At 36.4% G+C, this 25,301-nt stretch overlaps 1 protein-coding gene and 1 long non-coding RNA gene across 15 annotated transcripts in view; one reads left to right on the top strand and one right to left on the bottom strand.

The window, feature by feature from the left end:
• Positions 1-25,301, bottom strand: part of PEAK1 (pseudopodium enriched atypical kinase 1) — a 370,979-nt gene that overhangs the window by 204,190 nt on the left and 141,488 nt on the right. The window contains exon 1 of one of the 14 annotated variants that reach the window (XM_042941336.1): positions 15,336-15,369. The exons of the other annotated variants lie outside the window; for them this stretch is intronic. The gene's annotated coding sequence lies outside the window, so the exon portion shown is untranslated. Of the gene's footprint in view, positions 1-15,335; positions 15,370-25,301 lie in introns of those variants that run through there. 14 annotated transcript variants of the gene reach the window in all.
• Positions 15,437-25,301, top strand: part of LOC122221760 — a 30,712-nt gene continuing 20,847 nt past the window's right edge. The window contains exon 1 of the long non-coding RNA XR_006203425.1: positions 15,437-15,574. This is a non-coding gene — a long non-coding RNA (uncharacterized LOC122221760). The remainder of the gene's footprint in view (positions 15,575-25,301) is intronic.

Here is a 25,301-nt window from a genome sequence, read left to right on the forward strand (position 1 = left end):
ATCTTCAATTTTAAACTAGACTAATACAGACCAAAGCTGTATTGTTGGTTTAGTAATGGTCATATATGTAACCAGCAACATAGGAGACAACAGTCATTTTCAGCAATTTTTTTGAAATTAAAAAACACAGTTATTTCAGGTTGATCACAACCATAAATCTGCCCTTTGACCGAATTTATTAATGAAGAAACAGTCTTACAGCTTCCATTCTTTGATATGTTAACTCCAACTTTGAGAAGACCCAATAACTCCCTTATCATATTTCTTACTTAGATACTGATTGCTGGGTGGAATACAATGGGTTGACTGGTCCTTTAAAATTATCCTTTCAAAAATTCTTAATTCAAAAAGTATAAGGAGACCACATGCCTTAAGAGGTCAAGGATCATAGCCTAGGATAGCAGAATGGTATAGTCTAAATTCTATCATAAGATTCACCCTTTTCCTCATTATTGGTAGTTTCTCCTCAGTCAATGTTCTTTCCATACCTCTAAAAACAGTCCCTCCTATGTGCTTCTCTGGTGTTAGCAGGGCCCACAGGGAGCTAAATGTCAACCCTTCCCGGCAGCACTTAGGCAGGACAAGACGATACAAAGTGGTAACAGTTGGCACTTCTTTTCCTTTCTTTCCCTACCCATTCCCCCCTCCCCCCCGCCCCAGCATGACCCAGCAAGGAGCTGAACTTCCACTCCCACCTTTGGCAATGAGGCAAGTCAAGGAAAACATTAATACCAAAATGCACTCAATACAAAGTTTCCAAGATTATTTACAAGATTATTTTTTCATTATGAAAAAATTCTTTCCATGAACTCTTTCTCCTAGCATTAATATTTGATCTTAGTCTTTCCCTTTAATGTATTCAATTTTCCTCAAGGTCTGGGGATCTTTAGTTGATCAGAGCTATTCTGAATACATTCTCCCTCTCATCCTCTCACCCCCATAGTGTCTTTTATTTAAAAATTTTAAAGATAATCTTAAACATAATTTCAAACTTACAGTAAAGTTCAAGAATAGTATGAAGAATCTTTTTTTTAATCATTTGAGAGTAAATTGCTGACATTATGTCCCATCATCCCTGAAAACTTAGGTTTGTAATTCCTTTAATAAAGACATTCTCCCAAATAACCATGATACAATCGTCAAAATCAACAAATCAACAATGATACCAGGTAATCTCTATGCCCTATTTAAGTTTCACCAGTCATCTCACTAATGTCTTTTGTAGCAAAAGGAACAGATCTAGTATCATGGGTTGCATTTAATTGTCATGTTTCTGTAATCTCTTTAACCCTGAAACAGTTAGTTATCAAGTTTTTCCTTTACTTTCATGATCTTTAAAATTTTGTAAGTTACAGGCCAGGTATCTTCTAAAAAATCTCTCAATTTGGGATTCTCTGTTTGTTTCCTCAAGATTAGATTTAGGTTACATAGATTTTGGTAGATGAATCATAGAAATGATGCCCTGGTCCTCACACTGCATCCTATCAGGCAGTGCTTGATTTTATTTTGTCCCATTACTATTAACATTAGCTTTCATCACCCGATTAAAGTTAGAATCTGCCAGGTTTCCTACTGTGAAGTTCCTTTTCTTTCCTTTGTAAGTAATAGATACTTTGTGAGGAGACATTTTGAGACTACATAAACAACATTCCTTATTAAATTTTCACCCATTAGTTTTGGCATCTACTGATATTTCATGGATAACTGATTACCCATGGATAACTACACTGGTTCCCAAACTGATTTTTCTAATTCCATTCTTCCTTTTCTTCTCTCCATTCATTTATTATGTCACTGCAAACTCATGAATTCCTATTTTATTCAGTGGGCTATAATTTGATAATGAGTATTATTTGATGTTCAAACTGTTCAAAAATTGGCCAGTGAGTGCTTGCTCCTTCAAGGTCACTTCTGTATCCTTTAGATGTAATACCTCTTTGAGCGATTCCTTATTTTCTTGTTTCCAGCATATCTTGTCCTTTTCTTTCTCTACCCCAGCCCTAGAATCAGCCATTTCTCCAAGGAGTCCTAGCACAGGCACCTATGTTTCTAGGCCCCATCCTATGATTTCTGGGCTGAATTACTCAGGGAGCAAAGAAAGCAGTAAGAAAGCCAAAGTGCTACTTTGTTTAGAATGTGTTGTGACTTGCCCTGATTTCCTCTGTACCTGAATACATCTGTTTCCCCAACGGCTTATCTGCCTTGAACAGCAAGGCTGACTACACACTGCTTAAGGAACAGAGGAGACCTGTAAAATAGACAAACCTCCCCCAAAACATAGTTGCAAAAGTTAGGAAACACTTGCTCTGGGGGTGGATATTCTGAGGTCATTTTATTCCTAGAAAAGGTACCTTTTCCTTTTCTTTCTTTTTTACTATCTCTTTTATTTTGTAACAGTTTTAGATGTGTACACAAACTGTGAGGATAGCTCGAGTTCCTATGTATCCCACACCCAATTTCCCTTAACAGCTTGTATTAGTGTGATACATTGTCACACTTTTTTTCTCTTCCCCCCTGCCCTCATTTGTCACAACTAATGAACCAATACAAATAAATTATTATTAAAGAAAGTTCATACTTTATTCAGATATCCTCAGTTTTCCTCCAATGTCCAATTTCTGTGTGAGGATCCCATCCAGAATATCATACTACACTTAGTAATTAAGTATTGTTAAGCTATTCTTGCTTGTGACAGTTTCTCAGAGCTTCCTTGTCTTTGATGAATGTATTAATTTACTGTAGCTGCTGTAACCAATTAGACAAACTTAAGGTCTTTTAAAAAAATCCCAAAGGGGCACCCAGGTGGCTCAGTTGGTTGAGCGTCCAGATGAGTCTTGATTTCAGTTCAGGTCATGATCGCACGATTCATGATATAGAGTCCCGCATTGGGCTCTGTGCTGGCGATGTCCACCTGCTTGGGATTCTCTCTCTCCCTCTCTCTCTGCCCCTCCCCTGCTCATGCTCTCTCTCTCAAAAATAAATAAATAAACATGAAAAATAAAATTAAAAAACAAAACAAAACAGGAATTTACCATGTGACCCAGTAACTCCACCACTGGGTATTTACCCAAAGAAAATGAAAACACGAATTCAAAAATATATATGCACACCTATGTTTATTGCAACACTATTTACAACAGCCAAGATATGGAAGCAACCCAAGTGTCCATCCACAGATATATGGATAAAGATGGGGGGGGGGGGGGGGGGCGGGAGGTGCGCGCGCGCACACACACACACACACACACACACACACACACACTGGAATACTACTTGGTCATAAAAAAGAATGAGATCTTGCCATTTGCAACAACATGGATAGATCTAGAGGGTATAATGCTAAGTGAAATATATCAGAGAGAGACAAATACTGTATGATTTCACTCATGTAGAATTTAAGAAACAAAACAAATGAATGAAGAATAAAAGAAACTAACCAAAAAAGAGAGTCTTAACTGTAAAGAACAAACTGATAGTTACCTGAGGGGAGGGGAGGGTGGGGATGGGTGAAACAGGTAAAGGGGATTAAAGCACAGTTATCATAATGAGCACTGAGTAATGCAGAGTTGATGAATCACTATAATGTACACCTGAAACTGGTATAACAGTTACAGGTATGTTAACTATCCTGGAAACCAGAGGTTTATTCTCTTTCAGTTTTAGGAGTCATAAACTCTAAAATCAAGATCTCAGTAGGGCCACACTCTCTGAAAAGTCTTAGAACCATTCCTTGTCTCCTCCAGCTTCTGGTGGCCATAGGCATCCCTTGGCTTACAGGTACATCACTCCAGTCTCTGCTTCTGTCTCTTCTGTGTCTGTGCCTTCTCTGTTTTATGAGGGACATGTCATTGGATTTAGAGCCTACTAAATAATCCAGATAATCTGATAATCCAGGATGATCTCTCAAGATTCTTAACTTAAATACATCTGCAAAGACTCTGTCCAAGAGAGAGAGGTTCTGGAGGTTAGGACATGGGCATACTTTTGGGGGGATATTACCATTTAACCTACTACAATGACCTTGACAGTTTTAAAGATTACTGGTCAGATATTTCAGAGAATTGTGATTTGATTTCTCATGATTAGACTGGGATAATGTGTTGGAGGGAGGAAAACAGCACAGGTAAAGTATCATTTTTATCCTATCAAGGATACAACTTATCAACATGACTTATCACTATTGATGGTGACCTTGATAACCTGGCATGAGGCAGTGTTTGTCAGGTTTTTCCATGATATTGTACTCTTTGGAGAAAAGTCACTATCAACAGTTCAACTTGAGAGGTGGGGAGTTACACTTCCTTGCAGGTGGAGTATCTAAATAAAGTACTGAAATTCTTCTGCATGGGAGATGTGCCTATTCTCCCTTGGGGTCAACATCAATTGTTTGTTTATATCAGTATGGATATATGAATATTTCTTTATATTTTGGCTTTTAACCCAACACTATTTTATTTATTTTATTGCTCACAGTGTTCCAGTTTTGCATGTTGGGAGATCTTTTAGTTAGCTCTTCTATCCCTATAGCATACTCCTGTTACCGTGTGTGTATGTGTGTGTGTGTGTGTGTGTGTGTGTATTTAAAGCACTTTGTTAGTTTTCGGCACTACAAGATGCTCTGGGCTCACCCTATATATTTCCTGCCCCAACACAAGAATTAGTCACTTCTCCAAGAAACTTTCATTCCTCTTAGAGGATAATGGTATTAGAAACCAAGATCTGGGCACAAGGTGTGGTCATTGCTACTGGGGTTTCATTGCTTCTAGACCCTCTCAGCTGACAGAGTAATATAACTACGTTTACTAACCTGTGTATATACACATTATCTATAAACATTTTTTTTTAATTTTTTTTTTTAACATTTATTTACTTTTGAGACAGAGAGAGACAGAGCATGAACAGGGGAGGGGCAGAGAGAGAGAGGGAGACATAGAATCTGAAACAGGCTCCAGGCTCTGAGCTGTCAGCACAGAGCCCGACGCGGGGCTCGAACCCACGGACCGTGAGATCATGACCTGAGCTGAAGTCGGACGCTTAACCGACCAAGCCACCCAGGCGCCCCTATCTATAAACATTTTTATATGCAATCACCTACATCTATATTAAGCTAAACATGAGGTCATACTAAGTCTCCAACTCCAGTCCATTATCACATGGATCATATTAGCTTCTTCCCCTTGCTTACTGTAACCCCACTACAATAGCAGAAACATATATAGCAGCTGCAGAATTGTTAACCCATATACCCTGTCCCCCTGTAAGAGAGTACAGTGTTTACATATACAGTTCCTTTTGCCTTTTAGTCTTACAGATTCTACTCATTTCCAAAATTACTTAGATCAGTACCTCATTCTTACACCCTCTTCAGTGACATTAATATATTTGTAATACATTTACATTCTTTTGTCACACTTTACATTCTACTCTGAGATCCCTGACTTCCTAAATGAGGTTTTTAAAATTAGTATATATTAATATCCACTCTTTCTGCTATAAAGTTCCACAGATTTTAACAAATACTTAATGTCCTATATTCATCATTACAGTATTATACAAAATACTTTCACTATCCTAAAAAAGCCCCTGCGTTTCACCTAACCAACCTTCCCCACAACTTGTTACTCCCCTTGGCTTCTGGCAACTACTTATCCTTTAACTGACTCTTATTTTTGCCTTTTCCAGAATGTCATATAATGGGACTTACACAGTATGTAGAATTTTCAGACTGACTTCTTTAACTCAGCAGTATGCATTTAAGGTTCATCTATATCTTTTCATGATTTGATAGTTCTTTTTTATCACCGAATAATATTCCACTTATGGATGTACCAAAGTTTATTCATTCAACCTACTGAAGGATATCTTGGCTGCTTCTGGTTTAGCAGGGGAGATTATGAACAAAGCTACTATAAACGTTTGCATGCAGGTTTGGTTGTAAGTTTTCAAATTAGTTGTGTGACTACTTAGGAAGGTGTTTGCTGATTTACATGGTGAGACCACATTTAGCTTTGCAGGCAACAATTAGCCATACTATTTTGCACTCTCACCAGCAAGGAATGAAAATTACCATTCCTCCACATCCTTGTCAAAATTTGCTTTTGTCAGTGTTTGGAATTTTAGCCATTCTAATAGTATGTAATGGTATCTCATTATTGTTTTAACTTTTTATATGCTTACTTGCCATCTATATATCTTCTTTGATGAAGGGTCTCTTCAAATTTTTTGTCCATTTTTTGATTGAGTTGATTTGTTTATTGCTGAGTTTTAAGAGTTTTCTACATATTTTGGATACAAGTCCTTTATCATATGTGTTTTGCAAATATTTTCTCCCCAACTGTGGCTTGTCTTTTTATTCTCTCAACAGTGTCTTGCATTGAGAGGAAGTTTTCTTTTTTTTTTTTTTTTTAAATTTTTTTTTTTCAACGTTTATTTTATTTTTGGGACAGAGAGAGACAGAGCATGAACGGGGGAGGGACAGAGAGAGAGGGAGACACAGAATCGGAAACAGGCTCCAGGCTCCGAGCCATCAGCCCAGAGCCTGACGCGGGGCTCGAACTCACGGACCGTGAGATCGTGACCTGGCTGAAGTCGGACGCTTAACCGACTGCGCCACCCAGGCGCCCCTGAGAGGAAGTTTTCAATTTCAACTAAGCCCAACTTCACCCATTTTTTTCTTGCATGGATCACATTACTAATGTATTTTAAAACTCACTGCCAAACCCAAGATTCATATCAATTTTCTCCTATATGTTCTTCAATATAGTTTTACATTTTAAATTAGGCCAACGATCCACTTTGCATTAATTGTTGTATAAATCATAAGGCCTATGCCTAGGTTCACTTCTTGCAAATGTTCACTTGTTGCATCATTGATTGAAAAGACTATCATTTCTCCATTGAACTGTCTTTGCTTTTTTGTCAAAGACCAGTTGACTATATTTGTGTGGATTTATTTTGTTTATTTATTGTGTGGACTCTCCATCCTGTTAATTTATGTGTTTATTCTTTTGCCAATACCACTGTGTCTTGATTACTGTACCCTTTACATTAAGTCTTGAAATCAGGTGGTGTGAGTACTCTAACTGTTCATTTTCTTTGTTCATTTTCAGTATTGCATTGACCTTACTAAGTCTTTTGTTTCCCATACAAACTTTAGATTTAGTATGATGATAGCCACAAAATAGCTTACTGGGATTTTGACTGGGACCGTGTTGAGTCTGTACATAAACTGGAAAAAACTGAGGCTTTAACAATATTGGGTATTCCAATCCATGAACACAGAATATCTCATTTATATAGATCTTTTTTGACTTTTTAAAATCACTGTTTTATAGTTTTCCACTTATAGATCTACATTTATTTTCTTAGATCTATACCTTAAGCATTTCATTTTGGGGGATACTTTTTAAATGGGATTTTTTCTGACACTACCAAGTTTGAGAACAACTGTCATACAAATCACCTAACCTACTTGGACTTGGTGCTTATTTGTACATGTGTATAGTAATTCCTGCACTTATCACTGTAAAGTGTTATTATAATGATAAAATAGCAATTACTGAAAAATATATGTAAATTAGAAATCATAAAAGTATAAGGGTCATTAAATCCATTATCCTTCCTATAAGGGTGAGGAAACAACTCCAGAGAAATTAAGTCACTTGACAAAGTTTTAATAGGGGCATGGAACAATTTAGAGTGCACACAGGAGAGCTGAAGAGTATTAAATAAACAGTGTTGGCCAGAAGATTCATAAAAATGGGTAGGAAAGATAGGCCCAGAATTTGTACTCAATTATATATTTAATGAGGATCCACTAAATGACAAAGGAGTAAATAATTAATGTAGGGTCTTCTGGAAATTAATCCGATTGATAGGATGTAATACAAAGGAGAATGGATAGGACTTAGAATAATGCAACAGAGTCTTGGTTAGGATTTTAGAACAAGAAAGGACTTAGAAATAATCTAATCTAACATCTTCATTTTATATACACTGTAGGTTATTCTCACTAGCAAAGATTAGTACATATGGTAAATTGTAATGGCAGTCAACATGCACATTTTTGTTTAGCCATTTTCTCTTTTTGGTCTTGGATTTCTTTCAAGTATTTTAAGGTGAAAGAAGGGTAATTAGTCAGTAAGACTTTAAAGGAATGAATGATGTAATCAGTAAGACTTCTTAAACACTCCAAGTCTAAACCCTTCGTTGGACTTAACCATGGAAATTCTGAGGATACCTTTTATCCTTTGCTTTCACATCATTTACATTGTTCTTCAAAAATTATTTGGCTTTTGCACACATTATCTCCTGGGTAAAGCAACTAGAAAAAGGCTGACAATAGGCCCCAAATACTTTCTTATGCCATTCAGAATAGAATTGCATTTCTGGATCCAGAAAAAGAAGAGTTATGATCATTTCAGATCCCCAGAAATGGCTGTATGATAGAATATGGCATTTACATTTTGAACTGCTTAATCATTCTTTTATAGACTAGCTGAAGGTTATTTTGTCTCTCTGGCATTTTCTTATGTCTAAGCTGCCTTCCTTTGTCATCCAGGGCTCAGTTTCAAGGTTGAAATACATTATAGTAATCACAGTCAACCAAAGGCATCCCTATTGCAAACTCTCCATAACTTCATGCTTTTCCCATCAATTTCACTTCAGTTAAAAGGCCAGTTAAGAGAAGAATGTATGAATAAATCTGAGCTTACAATTTCTATTGCCACTATTACCTCATACACTCAGGCTTTTTATTAAATTTGCTATCTTCACACTATTTTATACATTATAAAGATGGCATGTACATAAACACCTTCCGAAATTAAGTGACTCCACTTTAGAAAGCTGAACTTTCTGAAGTAAAGCTTCCCCATGCTTTACCTAAATAAATTATCATCCACATTCCATCTAGGATACTTCCATTACTTCACATTTCTTCAATCACTTCTCTCCCAATGCCAATGAAGAAAAACAATAAAAGGAAATATAAATTATTTCTTATTATTAAACCATCACTAACCTCATGCATTTTTCAACTAGAGCTTTAGCTACAGGACAAAACCATGACTATAATCCAAGCCAAGTCCCAGGTCTGATGTTTACAAGTATTTGACATTAAGCACTTCACAGTTTATCTGGGCCTTGGATTCTTTGTGTGCAAAGTGAGGGGACTGGACACGATGATCAGCAAATTTTCTTATACAAACATCAACAATCCAAACTTTTTAACTTCTACTGCTGACATTTTCATAAAGAATGTAGGGTCTTTTTGAAAACATTACTGGTATAAAAGATTACAAAATCATAGTACATATTACTATGTACATACACAGTACATAGTACACACACAAAAAAATTAACATTTGGGGTGCCTAGGTGGCTCAGTCAGTTGAGTGACCGACTTCGGCTCAGGTCATGATCTCACGGTTTGTGAGTTCAAGCCCTGCGTCGGGCTCTGTGCTGACAGCTCAGAGCCTGGAACCCGCTTCGTATTCTGTGTCTCCCTCTCTCTCTGTCCCTCCCCTGCTCATGCTCTGTCTCTGTCTCAGAAATAAATAAATATTAAAAAAAAAAATTTAAAAAAAATTAACATTTGGGTTAATGAAATGTTAGAATCCTAACAAAAGCCTTCCTTTTTAAAGGAAGGATTCTGTATTGGCCAGCTTTCTTTGTTGTTGTTGTTTTGGCTCCAAAGACAATGTTTCTATAAAACCTTTCCTGCTTCAGGAGTTCTTATGCTAACTACCTCTTGTAGATTCTCATTGCACACGATTTCCCCTCTATCAAAGCATTTCAACCAGACTATGAACTCCTTCCTTAGTTGTCCTTGTAAACTGGATCATACATACATCAATTGGATTGAATTTTAGCTTTTATGTGCACTTCCCTACCTAAACAGAAGGGGGATAATTTGGAAGGGGTCTCGCCAACAATCACAAAATACTGGAAAAAAGAACCTTGCTCTCTTGATTGTACTTTAAAATTTTTGTATACAAGGCTGGAATATTTATCAGTTTGTAAACTCTGAAGGGGGAAGACAAGGTCTTCACATATGGTTACAACCCTCATAATACTTATTAAATGTTAGGAATATACTAGCTGCTTAATAAATGTTGAATATGGAAAAATAAAAGGTTAAAAATCTAAGAAGTAACATAGCACAGCTTAACTTTTCCAGTATACTAATGGGCATTCAGCAGAATGAATTTGAAAAAAATGACTATTTAAATATAGGCTTTCTTTTGATAAGCAGTTTGAAGTAACGGAGGGAGTAGAAGTGTAATCAGACACAACCGTGTGACAACTTCTCTGAGCTTCTGTGTCCTTATTCTAAAACTAGACCCAACTTAGTTTACAGGGCTGCTATAATAATTAAAAAAATAATGGATGGAAAGCATCTATTAGCCCATGCCCCATAGTAGTGCTCAATAAATACATGGCAAATGTATGTGACCATGTGACTTATTCCTCAACATAACTTCAGCCTTAACAGCGATAGCCTTTCCTCCTTGCTTTATTGTCAACATATCCCTCATTTGTATTTAAGTCCCTTCTGATGACATTTCAGTTAAGAATTTCAAGTATGTATGCTTTTCCAAACTATTAGCTTCATTACACAATTCTGTTAGGAAGAAAACCTTCCATATTTTAACTATAGAAAAAAATCAGTTTTGCTATTTCACTGCTTTTCTGAAACCCTAGCACAGTAATAATATTTATGACACCGAGCACTAAAGTTTACGAAGCAGTAAATAGCTTTTGAGGCTGATTAAACACCTCTATTTCACTTCACATACTCCAGTACCATAGGCATTACTCCTTAATTAAATGCTTGCTTATGTTACGTAAGGACCTTTTCCGGTCCTACACCTTTCAATAAATATTAGACTGAGAAAGAAGGAAGAGAAGCTAAATTATTGGAGGAGATACTATTAATACTAAAACTTCTGTTCAAAGCTGGTCACCAAGACGACATCATGCACAAGTTTTAGTATTTAAAAAACAATTATCAAGGAGCACCTTGGCTGGCTCAGTTGGTAGGGCATGTGACTCGATCTCAGGGTTATAAGTTTGAGCCCCATATGTTGGGTGTACAGATTAAAAATAAAATCTTTAAAAAAAAAATCAAGGGACGCCTGGGTGGCTCAATCAGTAAAGCATCTGACTTCAGCTCAGGTCATGATCTCATGGTTCATGAGTTCGAGCCCCAATGTGGGCTTTGCACTGACAGTGTGGAGCCTGCTTGGGATCCTCTCTCTCCCTCTCTCTCTGCCCCTGTTCTGCTCTATCGCTCACACTCTCTCAAAGTAAATAAATAAACTTTAAAAAAATAAAAATGAAAACCACCCAGAAAAAGCTGTCCTTTGGAAAGAGATCAATTCCATTTGAAATGTTGGAGTTCAGGTAAAACCATAAATATCCAGACAATGCTCCTTTTCAATTTTCGTTGAAAACAATTATAAAAAGTCATTTTATAATTTTCACTTGATATTAATTCAGCACTTGAGTGGCAAAAGATCAGAAAAGCACAAGTTCCTGTGTCATTACCAAAGATGAATGTGTCTTCTCTCATTTGTGTGGGTTTTCTCCCAGGGTAAGATAAAGGCAAAGTTAAAAGAGAAACCTTAGACATCCCTGACAAGTTATCTCAGGGCTTTGCAGTTCATAGGAAGTTCAGCTGCCACCACCACTTTTAACTCTCTTAATTCAGGCAGCAAGTGGTAAATCCGTAATTTTGCACAGATAGGAGGAATGACCTGTAAGGCTGCCACAAGTTATAATTCATAATAAAATGTGTGTTTTTCAGCAAGGGAATAAACATCTTTACAGCTCCAAAAAAAAATAACAGTCTGTAATGTCCTGAGTGGTAAAATGCTGGATACACTGTATTTATGAAATTGAGCAGCTTATCACAGATTGAAAATGATAGTGATATGCAAATGTAATGATGTAATAAAATGAAGGAAGTGGTCATTCATCAGATAAATCATCCCCTATACCAGCTTCTATTACCCAAATGTCCTCTGTCTCCACCCCCTATTTAATCCAAAAAAGTCTGGATAAATAACTTTTTCTGATCTGTAAGCTAAACACCAAATTGTATTTCACAGGTTCCCTCAACTAAGTTGTTCTTGTATATTTTGCATTTGCCATCAAACCTATCAACTTATTTCATTTGCAATCATCTTTATTATTTACACTAATAGAAAAAGGGACAGAGTGGTAAATAATCCAAAACATTCAAAAATCAAAATTGCAGAAATTCAAAGAAGATGGTAAAAGAACTTTAAGCCATGATATAGAAGGAACTGAGACTATTCTTCCTGGAGAAAAGCTACCTAGAAAAGACATGATGGCTGTCTTTACATACAAAAGTTGTTATTCTACAGACAGTGCTAAGAATTAAAAGCCAGTGGATGAAAATTTTAAGGAGGCAGGTTTGAGTTCACTGTATGAAAGACAAGCTCTTACATGTGGGTGGCACAGAACACTCAGGAACAAACAACCCTGAATAGAGAGGTGGCTAGACTAAAACTAAATGGCCTCTAAAGCCTCTTTCCACTCTTGAGTCTATGACTTTGCACTATATGTTTAAAATCGGGACTAACTCTGGATATTTGTCAGCAGATCATGAAATTACACAGAATTCTAAGTGTGAGGTCTGAGTCTGGGGGTTAGGGAAGTGAGGAACAGAATGCTCACCCTGAATCACTCTTTTTAAAGTCCCTTATGTTCCTAGTGTGGTCAGAGTACCCATTTAAGTGCAGCTTCTATTACTCAGAACTTTTCTGAACAAAGTAAACAACTGTTAACTTTCTCTGTGGGTTCTGTACCAAAAATTGACAAACAAAACAAACAAAACTAAAAATTGGGAGAGAAAAATGGTTACACTGTAAAAAAAGATTTAGAGCCAAAGAATCTAGGGTGCTGACAAGACCTCTATTTAAGGAATTTATCAAGAAATCCAGACAGGACAAGAATCTAACGGAATGAGTGAAATGAGCAGTTTGTATACAAGGAATGAAACTTTTCCAGAGGAGTGAATGCAGAAAAGCTACTTTTAAAGATAGGAGCTACAATCATTTTTGAAAATTAAATGCAACTATATGCTCTCCACCTTGCTCAACTCCACAAGTTTATGCAGAATAAGTGAAACCTATAACAAAAAAGTCTGCTATAGATAGCTCTGGGTGGGGATATCCTGAGGAAGTGCTGAGAGTTGAAGGTATCTACATGATAAATGTTTCAGACAGGAGAAACCTGTGCAAAAGTCCAGAGATACTAGGGAGCAGAGCATGTTTAAAGAGTCAAAAGAAAACAAGTGAGGCTAGAAAAGTGGACACACAGGAACCAATGCATGCAGTACACTACAGGCCACATTAGGATTTAGTCTGTAGCCTAAGCTCATTGGTCAACCAGAGAAGAAGGATTTTTAAACACAGTGCCATAATGATCAGATGTGGAGTCTGAAAAGATCACTGGATACTGGGTAAAGCAGGTACTTTACAAGTTGCCAAAGCAGAAGCAGAAGGACCATTTAAATACATCATAATGATGACAGTCTAGAACAAAGTGTAAAGTTGATGGAAAGTATATGAATTCAAGAGGTATTTCAAGTTGTGAAACTGAATAAAGGAAACTTCGTTTAAAATTGAGTCTAGAGGGGCGCCTGGGTGGCGCAGTCGGTTAAGCGTCTGACTTCAGCCAGGTCACGATCTCGCGGTCCGTGAGTTCGAGCCCCGCGTCAGGCTCTGGGCTGATGGCTCGGAGCCTGGAGCCTGTTTCCAATTCTGTGTCTCCCTCTCTCTCTGTCCCTCCCCCGTTCATGCTCTGTCTCTCTCTGTCCCAAAAATAAATAAAAAAACGTTGAAAAAAAAATTTAAAAAATAAATAAATAAATAAAATTGAGTCTAGAGGCCAGAAGGAAGAGCTCTCCTTCCTATTACTCGTCACTAACTATAACCCAACAAGAAGAGACACACTTTGCATTCCCAACAAGAAACCTATTTTGCTGCTTCAACAGAAAGTGGAAAAATTTTCCTTGCCCAGCAACAAGCTCAGCCAGTAAGAAAACACAACTTAGCCAATGAGAAACTGTCAACACCCTGAACATACGCAGACTTTCCTTCAAAGCAGTCCCTCCCAACTTCCTCCTTTTCTCTATAAAGTAACATTCCTCTCTTTGGACATCCAGACTTGTCTAGGGTTTGTCATAACTTCCATATCACAAATTGTAATTCTTCTGCTATTCCTGAATAAACCCATTTTGCTGATAAAATAACTGGCTGTTTTATTGTTAAGGTCAACAAAATATAACAGCCAGTTATGTGACAACAGAGGTTGAGTATAGAGATCCTTGAGAATGATAGTGAGAATTAGGGAAGGTCTTCTGAAAGACCAGCTCTGTCTTTAAGGTTAAAAGGCATTGGAAGTACCAAGAATTTCAGGCTGAGGAAATGTTCTGAGATAAATAAGAACACAGTAAACTAAAGAAGAATTAGTTAAATGTTTGGAATGAAGTCAGGGGTGTGTCCTGCAGAGTGGTTTTGTGTGGGGACACTGCCATGAAACAACACTGGACAGCCAGGCAGGGTGAGACTCTGCAAGACTTTCAAGAGGAAAAATTTTGAACTTTATACTCGAAACAATGCAAAGCCAACATGTAATTTTACTGAAGAGAGAAACAAGATTTCATCTGCCTCTTAGAAAGACTGCTTTGCCTGTAGGGTGAGGAGAATGAATTGGAGGCATTGGGACTAGCATTGTAATGTTGTATATGAAAGGTTGTAATGTTGTATATGAGAGAAATTTCTAAGGGTCAGAACTAGTAGAGGAGTAAAGGAATTAAATAAGATGGGATAAAAAATATTTACAAGGTAAGAAAACAGGCTACCAAATGGTAAGCAAATGGATGTGGAGAGTTAGAGAAAAGTAAGGGACTAGGATCACGCTTGGGTTTCTGTCCTGGAACTAGCTAAACTGCCAAGCCAGTTTCAGATACAGAGAATGCAGTAAGATAAAGTGACAGATGATGAGTAATCATGACCAAGCAAATGACAAAGGTATACTACATTCTGTTTTTAATCATAGTCACTCATGTAATTATCCTATTCTGCATATCATTATTAAAACTGGGGCCAGTAGGAACAGGGATGATATCAACAGAGTTCCTCTCTTTTTGCCCATACACATGGTAGGTCTTTAAATATTTCTTAAGTAAACTAATGGTAATTTTGCCAACCAAACTGATATCTGAATTGGCTAAGACTTTGTGCTCAGCTGCTGCAATTACCGAAAAACCAAGGAACAATAGTTAACACATGGGAGTTTACCTTATTTTAGAAGTCTGGAGCTGGGCAAACCAGGGATGGTTCAACCATATAGGTCACCAATGACATCACAAAACAAAGTCCCTTCTATCTCTCTACTGTGCATTCCCTAGCATCTGCTTTCATACTTATGCCGAACATTCAGGTATCAATTCCATTTTGACGGGACGAAGGCTGAAGAGCCCCAAAATATATCCCTCCAGGTTTTGACTTGATTTTGGAAAGAAACCCTTCCCCAGGAGGTTTGTATTTAGTATCTCTCTGGCCATCACTGTGTCACAAGGTCACCCCTGGCTGAAAGATGTCTAAGAAAGAAGGAAAGGACGGAAAGGTAGTAGGAAATGAATATTTAATGAGCTAACCTAAATCTGCCATGGTAAAATTCATATTTGGTTTACCAGAGATCTTAAGGGGAAAAAAAGGAGGGGGGGGGGGGGGACCAGAACTAAGAAAAAAAAATAGAGAAAAATATAATAGCACCCAAGATTTTGGTTTTTAATACTATCCTCCAATGAAAGGAAACAAGGCTCCTTGAAAAATGGGTGATTGTAGGTCTGTGACAGACAACACACAATAGGCCTAGAGCATCTTGTAGTGTCAGAAAATAAGGAAACACTTAGAAAACAAAAACAAACACAAAACCTTGTTGATGGAGTATGTCCAAGAGACAAGTGAAAGAGCTCCAGCCAAAGCTGGAATCATCTGAATAAAATATACTATTGGGTTAAAACCTAAAGGATAAATCTCCATGAGTTCATTCTCATGATTAAATACATAAATAAACTGGGGAGAAAAGACAAATCTCCTGTGCAGAAGAATTCCTAATAATTTATGTAAATACTCTACCCTCAAGGAAGTGAAGCATAACTCTGATTCTGTAAGTAGAGACTTTGCATAAAGACTTCCTTCTAAAGAGCAGTGTATGAAATGGAAGGAGTAAAGTAATTTACAATACAGAAGAAATCTGACAAACACCAACTACTTCAGCCAGGTAATCAAGGTTAATATCAACGTGATAATTCATGTTGATAGTAGGTACTTCTTGATATGATGTGATGAGGCTGGCACTTTACCTCTGTGGGCACTTTACCAAAAACCCACCACACTGCAGTATAATCATGAGATAAACATCAGATAAATTCCAAAAGAGGGATATTCTACAATATACCAGTACTTCTCAAAACTGTCAAAGACATCAGGGCGTCTGGGTGGCTCAGTCGGTTAAGTGTCCGACTTCAGCTCAGGTCATGATCTCGTGGTTTGTGGGTTCGAGCCCTGCGTCAGGCTCTGTGCTGACAGCTCAGAGCCTGGAACCTGCTTTGGGTTCTTTGTCTGCCCCTCTCTCTGCCCCTCCCCTGCTCACACTCTGTGTCTGTCTCTCAATAATAAATAAACGTTTAAAAAAAATGTAAAAAAAACCTGTCAAAAACATCAAAAATAAAGAAAATATAAGAAACTGTCACAGCCAAAAGGAAGCTAAAGAAACTTGAATAAACAATGGGTAGTTAATAATAATGTATCAATATTAAAATACCAACTGTAACAAATGTACCAAATTAATGTAAGATATGAATAGATGAAACTGTGTGTGTCGGGGAAGGTATATGTGTGTATTGGGGGGGGAGGCATATGGCAACTCTGTATCATCTTAATTTTTCTATAAAGCTAATACTACTCTTAAAAAATTTTGTTAAAAATATAGCAGCTACCTATAATGCCACCACAGTATTAATACACTGAGAAAGATTTTATTAGTTTTTTTCCCCTATGAGTATATGTATTTGTACATCAAACAGGTTTATGGTTTTTCTTTTTTTTATTTACTGCACCCACTTATTTTTTTTAAAGCTTTTAATTCTAGTTAGTTAATATACAGTGATATATTAGTTTCAGGTGTACAATATAGTGATTCAACACTTCTGGTTTTTCTTTTTATTTTAGTTACATGATAAATACATGTTCACTGTAGACAAATCAGAATGTAGATTTAAAAAAAAAAAAAAAAACTTCTGTAATGCTATACCAAAAAATAAAAAAAAAGGTTGCCATTGTGACATACAGCTTTCCAGCCATGTATGGGAATATCTAGCTGAGTTTCTATTCATCTATGCACTATTCTTTCATCAGTTACTTCCTAATCCATACATAACCATCCCTAGATTTCAGCTCAGAAGTCACTTTCTCTGGGAGCTCCTCCCTGGTTCCTAGTCCAGGCTGAGTGATCTGACAGGCACTTACTTGCACAGCTCTCTGTACTGCTTTTTCCTAGTCAATATCACATTTGTAATCAAATAGTCAATTGAGGAATTAATCATTACTAATGTCTATCTTCCCTCTAAAATGTAAGTTTCATGTATTATTTATTGCAGTTTCCCCAGCATGGTGCCTTGAACACAGCAGGCATTCAATGAGGAGTAACTGAGTAAATGAATGAATAGTACATGTACATAGTGAAGTAACCATATAGCTAGTAAAGTCATGTGTACAGACATGAAAAAATATTCAAGATACCTTAGTAAAAGAGAGGCAAAACAATGTGCACAGCAAATCCCTAGTTTGTTTTCATAATAATAACAAAAACTTAATGTATGCGTAAAAAAAAAACATACAATAGTTCATAATAATTAACTTTAGGGGGGAGATTTCTGTAGGTTTTCACTTTCTAGTGTATGTATTTTTATCACATTTCCACTTTTAATAAGTATGCATTATTTTTATAAATAGAAAAACAAAGATAAAATATGCATTCACTATAGACAAGATGGAAAATAAAGACAAGTTCTTTTTTAAAAAAAAAACCCAAAATCTCTAATTGTCAATCTCATTATACCAGACATAACCATAGGTTACATTTGTACCTTACATATTTATTTTGGTTTGACATGGTATAGAAAAATTTGTATTTTGACTTTATGTCTCATTTCATCCACATAATCATCCCTTCAGATAGACAACCCGTGGCCACAAAGGAAGTAGCACAAACGGGGTGATTGGATGATGAGCGTGTGACACTCTTGCACTCCCATTAGCCCTAACAGTTCAGCAAGAAATGGTCAAAGTTGAGATTTCTTATGTATCATGTAATAGGTGAATTCAAATATAATGGCTCTATAAATGTGAATTCACCACTTTTATAATACTTTAAAAGTTGTTGATATAGACAAATATTTATTGTGGCCTTAAGGAAAAACATTAATAATGATACAAAAAAATAGAATAACTATTGATACATGTAATCAACTTGGATAGATATCAAGAGAATTGAACTGGGTGGAAAAAAGCCAATCTCAAAGGTTGTACTATATGATTCCGTTTATATAAAATTCTCAAAAAGACAAAATTTCAGAGATGGATAGCAGATTAGTGGTTGCCATGGATGAGGAATAGGGGTGAGGACTGGGAATGACTATAAAGTGGTAAGTAGGAAGGAGCTCTTTGGGGGTATGGAACAGTATTGTATTGTATCTTAACTATGGTGGCAATTAGCCAAATCTACATATATGATAAAATTACACAGGACCACCCACACACACACACACACACACACACACACACACACACATGCATACACACAAAAGCATGTAAAACTGGTGAAATCTGAATAAGGTTGGTGGACTGTACCAACATCAATTTCCTGATTTTGTTATTGTACTACAGTTTTGTAAGATGTTACCATTGGAGAAAACAGCGTGAAAAGGACACAGCAACCCTCTATACCATTTAGGCAACTTCTTATATTTATTTTGAAATTAAAGTTCTTTGAAATGGACAAAAAGGCAGCTGGTAAATGATACCAAAACAAACAAACACCTCATAATTTACTCTTGTCAGAAACCCTTTATATTAGGTTTTCACGAACTTTCAATACAGAGTAACAACTAAATGGAAAGGCATATGAATACTACAGGGGGTAATTTCTAACAGAGCTGTCCAACAACAGAATGGGAACTCAGGGAGGTAGTCAGCCCCCCACTGGAGGTATCTGGACAAAGATGGGAGGATTTTCTGACAAGGGATATGGTAAGAATGACTTTTTACTTTACATGTGGGAGTAAATCCCTACTCTACTCTAAAGCCCCTTTATGGATTTGGCAAACACATGGTGTAAGTAACACAAATCCTACTCCATCCCTTCCCAACTTGTGATCATGTCAGACATTATTAGACTGTACCACTCCTTCACAAATGTCCCCGCAAGCCTCCTAGTTGTCAACAGGTTCTCCAGGCAGTTACTACCAAGCAGTCTGAGTTGGCACCTCCTAACAATGTGGTCAACATTCTGTAAACTCTATGATGATGGCAAAACTATAAACTTTAACTCAAAAGGAAAGCTTTGCAGAACCTTGCACTAGAACCAAGAAGACTAATAACATAGATTCCAGAGAAGACTGCCTCCAACTCAGCAATAATCATAATCATTATGATAATGCTTTGAAATTTAATAGTCACTCTGATCTAATGACGAATATCACTCAAAATAAATTAGACTTACCTTTTAAACTACTCTTACAGAAAAGGTGAGGAATATTCTTGGTCTACATCAGGGGAAATTCTAGCACATGGAGTGAGCAATAATTTGCCCCAAATACAGTTAAAAACAAAAAAGCATACCCAAGTACCACTTACGAAACTCAAGGCTTTGAATCTTTTGAGTGGTCTACAAACACCTTTAATTTCAAAAGTAGTATAATAAAGAAAATCTCAAATAGAAAAAATAAGTGTATACTTAATAATAATTAAAACTATTATCTCTGAAGTAATCAAAAAGTTAATAACCAATTTTGAAAGTTCCTAAATGAAAGTAAAGGGAACCAAAACTGGCTGTAATTTCCAAAAAGGAAACTTTTGTTGGATACACATAGCATTCTAGGAGTAGCTCATGATACTAATGGAAAAGAGCATGCCAGCTCATAAACAGAACTAAAGCACAGAGAGATAAAAGGTTCTTTGAAGTGTTTCATTTTTTATAAGATGTTTTAAAGAATAAGAAAGGATAATACCAACCACTTCAACTAGCCAAGAAATGAAATAAAAACAGCAAATGTGTATCTCCTATAGGCCTCTGTTTTCTAATTTTTTGCATCATCAAAGCCCTCTCAAGTAAGTTCTGTTGCACAAGGCTATTTGTCCTAATGTTATGGACTTTCCAACACCAAATTTATAGATGCACCCAATTAGAGCAGAGCAAACTGACTGCCATTGGTAGTACCACTACAGAGGGCCCTTTACTCTTTCCTTATTTACTTTCTTTATTTGCAAAATGGGAAGTTGCTCCCAATAGAAAATATCTTTAGAAGATTAGCTATAAAGCAGCACCAATATATGAGGTTTTGTTATGATAACCAAAATGCCTCTTTGTAACAAAAATATTCTCATGTCTTATGACATATTTTGATTTTACTCTTGGTTATCATCATTGAAATTGCTGATACATGGTGTAAGAAATAAGAAGAGTTTCTGAAAGATTCTCCTAAGAAGGAATGGCTGCCTCCCTCAGCCATGTGGTGACTTTTGGCTTTCTGACCTTGGTCTCTCTTTATTCCCTAGTGTCATTGCAACCAAGAGAAATCACCTGCTACAAAAGCTGGTAATAAAATGTCTACCCCATCATATGGCAATTATTCACACAGCTCTCTCTCCCATGGTCTTCATCAAGAATAAAACACTTCATCTCATGCATTTATATCCCTAGTGTTGAGCATGATGCTTGCACAAAGTAGGCCCTGGGGAAATGTTTATTAAAACATTCAATAATCACTGCAAAACCCTCTGAAGAACAACTCTACTGTTTACTAGAATTTTATTTTTCAAGTTTTTCTAGACAAATAAAACAGCAGCACCCAACAATTTGTGCTTTGTCTCTCTGCAGTTCATTATTTTTCATATCCAAGAGTCAAACAACCTTATCTAGACCAGCTAAGTTGAGCCTCCTTTGTTTCGAAGAATAGATTAAGATAAAAAAAAAAAAAAACCCGTTACAAATATAAGGTAATATGAATGTAACACAAAATTAGCACTAATTATAATTTTAAAAAATAAACCATAACTGTAGACTAAAACTAACTTCTATAATTTAGAAATCTAATGCAATATAGTTTGAATCTATTAAATTTCTAAATTGTAAGAGAAATATGATCTCAGGGTGCCTGGGTGACTCAGTAGGTTAAGTAACCAACTCTTGATTTTGGCTCAGGTCATGATCTCGCGGTTTGAGATCAAGCCCCACATTCAGCTGGAGCTGTCACTGGGAACCTGCTTAGGATTCTCTCTTCTCTCTCTCTCTCTCTCTCTCTCTGCCCCTCCCCTGGCTCATGTGCTCTGTCTCTGTCTCTCTCAAAATAAATAATTAAAAAAAGAATTTGATCTCAAAATATTCCCTATAGACTATAACAGATAAAATCTCCCCATTTGCTCTGCCATTCCAGCCTTCTATGTTGAACACTTAACATCCTCCTCCTGTTTCCCTGTCCCCCATCTCTACCCAGAGTCATCTTTGGATTTTAGAGAAAATGACATAATGAACTTCACCATTATGACCAATTATCTTTGATAAAGGGATTCTCTGAAACATCAATAACACTTCCAACTACTCTTATCAAAAACCACACAATTCTGGGTCTTGGCAATCTTTTAAACAGAGGGGTAAACACAGAACTTTTAAACTAAGAGAAATAAAAGGACAGAATATCTCCAATAGTAACAGAAATGTCAGAACCATTTCAAAACAAAGTCATACCTAGTTCATTAAAATGAAAATTAAACTACACTTTCTTCTGGCATAAATGGAATGTAGGGCTGGGTATGTTCTGGGACTCCCTCTCTCCTTGTTTCAAATTATACTTCCCATATGATGACAGCATTCTCTGAACTCTGGGAATATTTCCCTCATCATAGAAACTTCCTGGCTGGTAATCTAGGAGAAAAAAAAATCATTCTTGGCTTCTGGATCCAATATCCTAGCAATGGTGGGAGGACTACTCCCTAAGATGTCAAGATGGTTCTGAATCTGATAGTACCTCATTTACCCCTAAACACGGAATCAATCAGGGTTTATTATATTCCTGATATTATTCTGTTTAGGAAGCAGCCTGACTTGTGAGATGTATAAAAAAAATTAGCAGTGACAAATGAGCTCATACTTTAGGCAGACAAAAGAAAAATTATTTCTTGTACTGTATTTTGAAAATCCTCAGAAATTAAGTGTACCAAGGCAGAATAATCCTAATCTTCAGAATATGCAAAGAAAATCCAAACACTTTTGATGGGACTCTTTGTTTTACGTAATAATTAATACCATTAGACAAATTATATTTTAAAAAGATAAGAAATAAGTAACCAGGATTTTAGAAATAAGAAAATAACCAAATATTTTCATACTAAAAAGTGTTCTTAAACGATTACTAACACAGTGGTAAAATGTTTATATTGATTTTTAATAATTACAGAATCAAATATTTGGATGTTAAGTTAAACTAGTCCCTGTACTCATCAGAATACTGTTCTAAATTAAGTAAATCATTGTTGGGGCAAAGATATGTTTAAAATGAAACCAGTTAAATAAAGAAACAACCCAATGAATCACTGTAAATTCCTATGCCAACAAGATGAAAAAAATCAAACTTGGCTCTAATGTACTCCAAACATCTGTCTGCATTTCTTTAACACTCATATTCCTCATAAGTAAGAGGCAGATAATTATGAAACAAGTTCCTTTTTATAACATATGTATAAATATATGTGACAACTGACCACTTTTAAAAACATTTTGGAACATTATGTCAATAATAACAAAATACACTAAGACCATAATTAAATATTCCTAATTAACAAAAAAGAAATACTAAGTATAGATAGCTGTTAGTTCCTCTTATGTGAACCCTGATAAACTAAAACACCACATCAACTTTAAAAAAAATTCAAACACTTGTTAGATTTTCCTTTTGATATAATCAGAATCATTGTAAAGATTCTGTTTTAAGGAGAAAAACTGCAATGTTATTACAAAAACCAAAGGACTAAACTTAAGGAAGGTACTCACACTTGGAAGATTTAAGAATTAATTGATGAGCACATTATGGAAGTAGGAATAGCACATGTGGTGGGGGGGAGGGCAACGAGGAGTGGAGGAGGAGGAGGAGGAGGAGGAGGAGGAGGAGGAGGAGGAGGAGGAGGAGGAGGAGGAGGGGGAGGAGGAGGAGGAGGGGGAGGAGGAGGAGGAGGGGGAGGAGGGGGAGGAGGGGGAGGAGGGGGAGGAGGAGGAGGAGGAGGAGGAGAGAGAAAAAAACCCTCTAGCACTAACAGTCGTTCACACTGACTTCAAGGATACTTTAATACCACAGTTCATCTCTCTCACAGTTTCTTGAAGACCACTACTCTCAGTCCCAGTGGAGATGACTAAAGTCTGATAATGGAAACTTCATTCTCCAACAATACATCAGAAGATCACTTTATAATATACCATATGGATTTTAACCCATAATGGCAGGCCCATTATTACATATACATTTTTTAAAAGCCTTCCAGGTATCATCCTCAGTTTCCTCAATTAAAAAAAAAAATGTATCTACAGTTATGGGGATTACAGACAATATATAGCAAGCTTCTACCACAGGGATCTTGTAAGGTATCTGGCACAAGTCTATGTTTTGAATATACTGTAAAACTGTACAATAAATATCTTTAAAAAGAATAAAAAAGGCGAGACCCAAGTCAAAGATCTAACACCATGTAGACCAAATTTAGTAACTGATAATTCTTTTTCGACTGCCTTCAAAAGTGCTCTATATAAAAATTGTACTGCAACAAAATCACCAAAGGTTCTATTCAATACACAGCCAAATTTAAAATATAAAATAAAAGAAATAGAACAAGTATTGCTTACTGGCTGCATACCACACACTAGGCATAATACTGGAAGCATAACACAACAGGTCAATAATATAGGTCGTCATATTGATAAGTAAATTGAGGCTCTGACAGCTATTCATTCAGCTAGTTACTCAGTGGCAGAGCTGGGATTCAACGTGGGTTTGAGTGATGGCAGTCTCTTTTCTTTCCAGTGACACACACAATTCACATAGAAGTAATTAAGAAATTTGGAAAGCATAAACATTATAGGCAAGATAGTTGTTTTTAAAGCAAAGGAATTGTTTCCACTTAAGCATTCAAGAAACAACAATACTGGTTTTAGATCATCAGAAAACAGGGGCGTCTGGGTGGCTCAGTCGGTTAAGTGTCCAACTTTGGCTCAGGTCATGATCTCATTGTTCATGGGTTCAGCCCAGTGTTGGGCTCTGTGCTGACAGCTCAGAGCCTGGAGCCTGCCTTGGATTCTGTCTCCCTCTCTCTCTGCCCCTCCCCTGGTTGTGTGCTCGCTCGCGCTCTCTCTCTCTCTCTCTCTCTCAAAAATAAATAAATAAACCTTAAAAGAAAGGTATTAGGTCATCAGAAAACAACTAAATATTTATATTCCAATTAGGCAAACAAAAAAAGAAATCAGATATAACAAAACATTTATTTACCATACAAGTTGCTCAGTTGGTATAGAAAGATACAGAAGGTATACAGGACATTTTTTAGACTACAAAAAAATAAATATCTTCAAAATCTAAAATGTAAGAGGAGATATTTCTCTCTTTCTATTAAAAAAATCACATTTATTTTTATTAATGGACAAAAGTACAGCCAACAGGCCATGAAGTGATTTTGCTATTTCTGAAACTAATAGTGTAAAACAAGTGTGACCACAGATTTGCAATTTACTAGTAAAGCATGATTTCAAACCAAAATACAAAGCAAAGCAAAATTTTACCTTGGCCAGTGTGTTCCTCACATCACCTAGAAAGGTACTCTTAGAGCAAAAAGCCAGAATCGCCAATTCCTAGGTAATGTTAGAGGACTAGACACTGCCAATCAAAGCAAGGGTTAAATAAAACTCAAGTTATGCTTCCAGATAATGGGAATTTTGTT

Source organism: Panthera leo, chromosome B3 (assembly GCF_018350215.1).
Source record: "Panthera leo isolate Ple1 chromosome B3, P.leo_Ple1_pat1.1, whole genome shotgun sequence".
NCBI lineage: Eukaryota > Metazoa > Chordata > Mammalia > Carnivora > Felidae > Panthera > Panthera leo.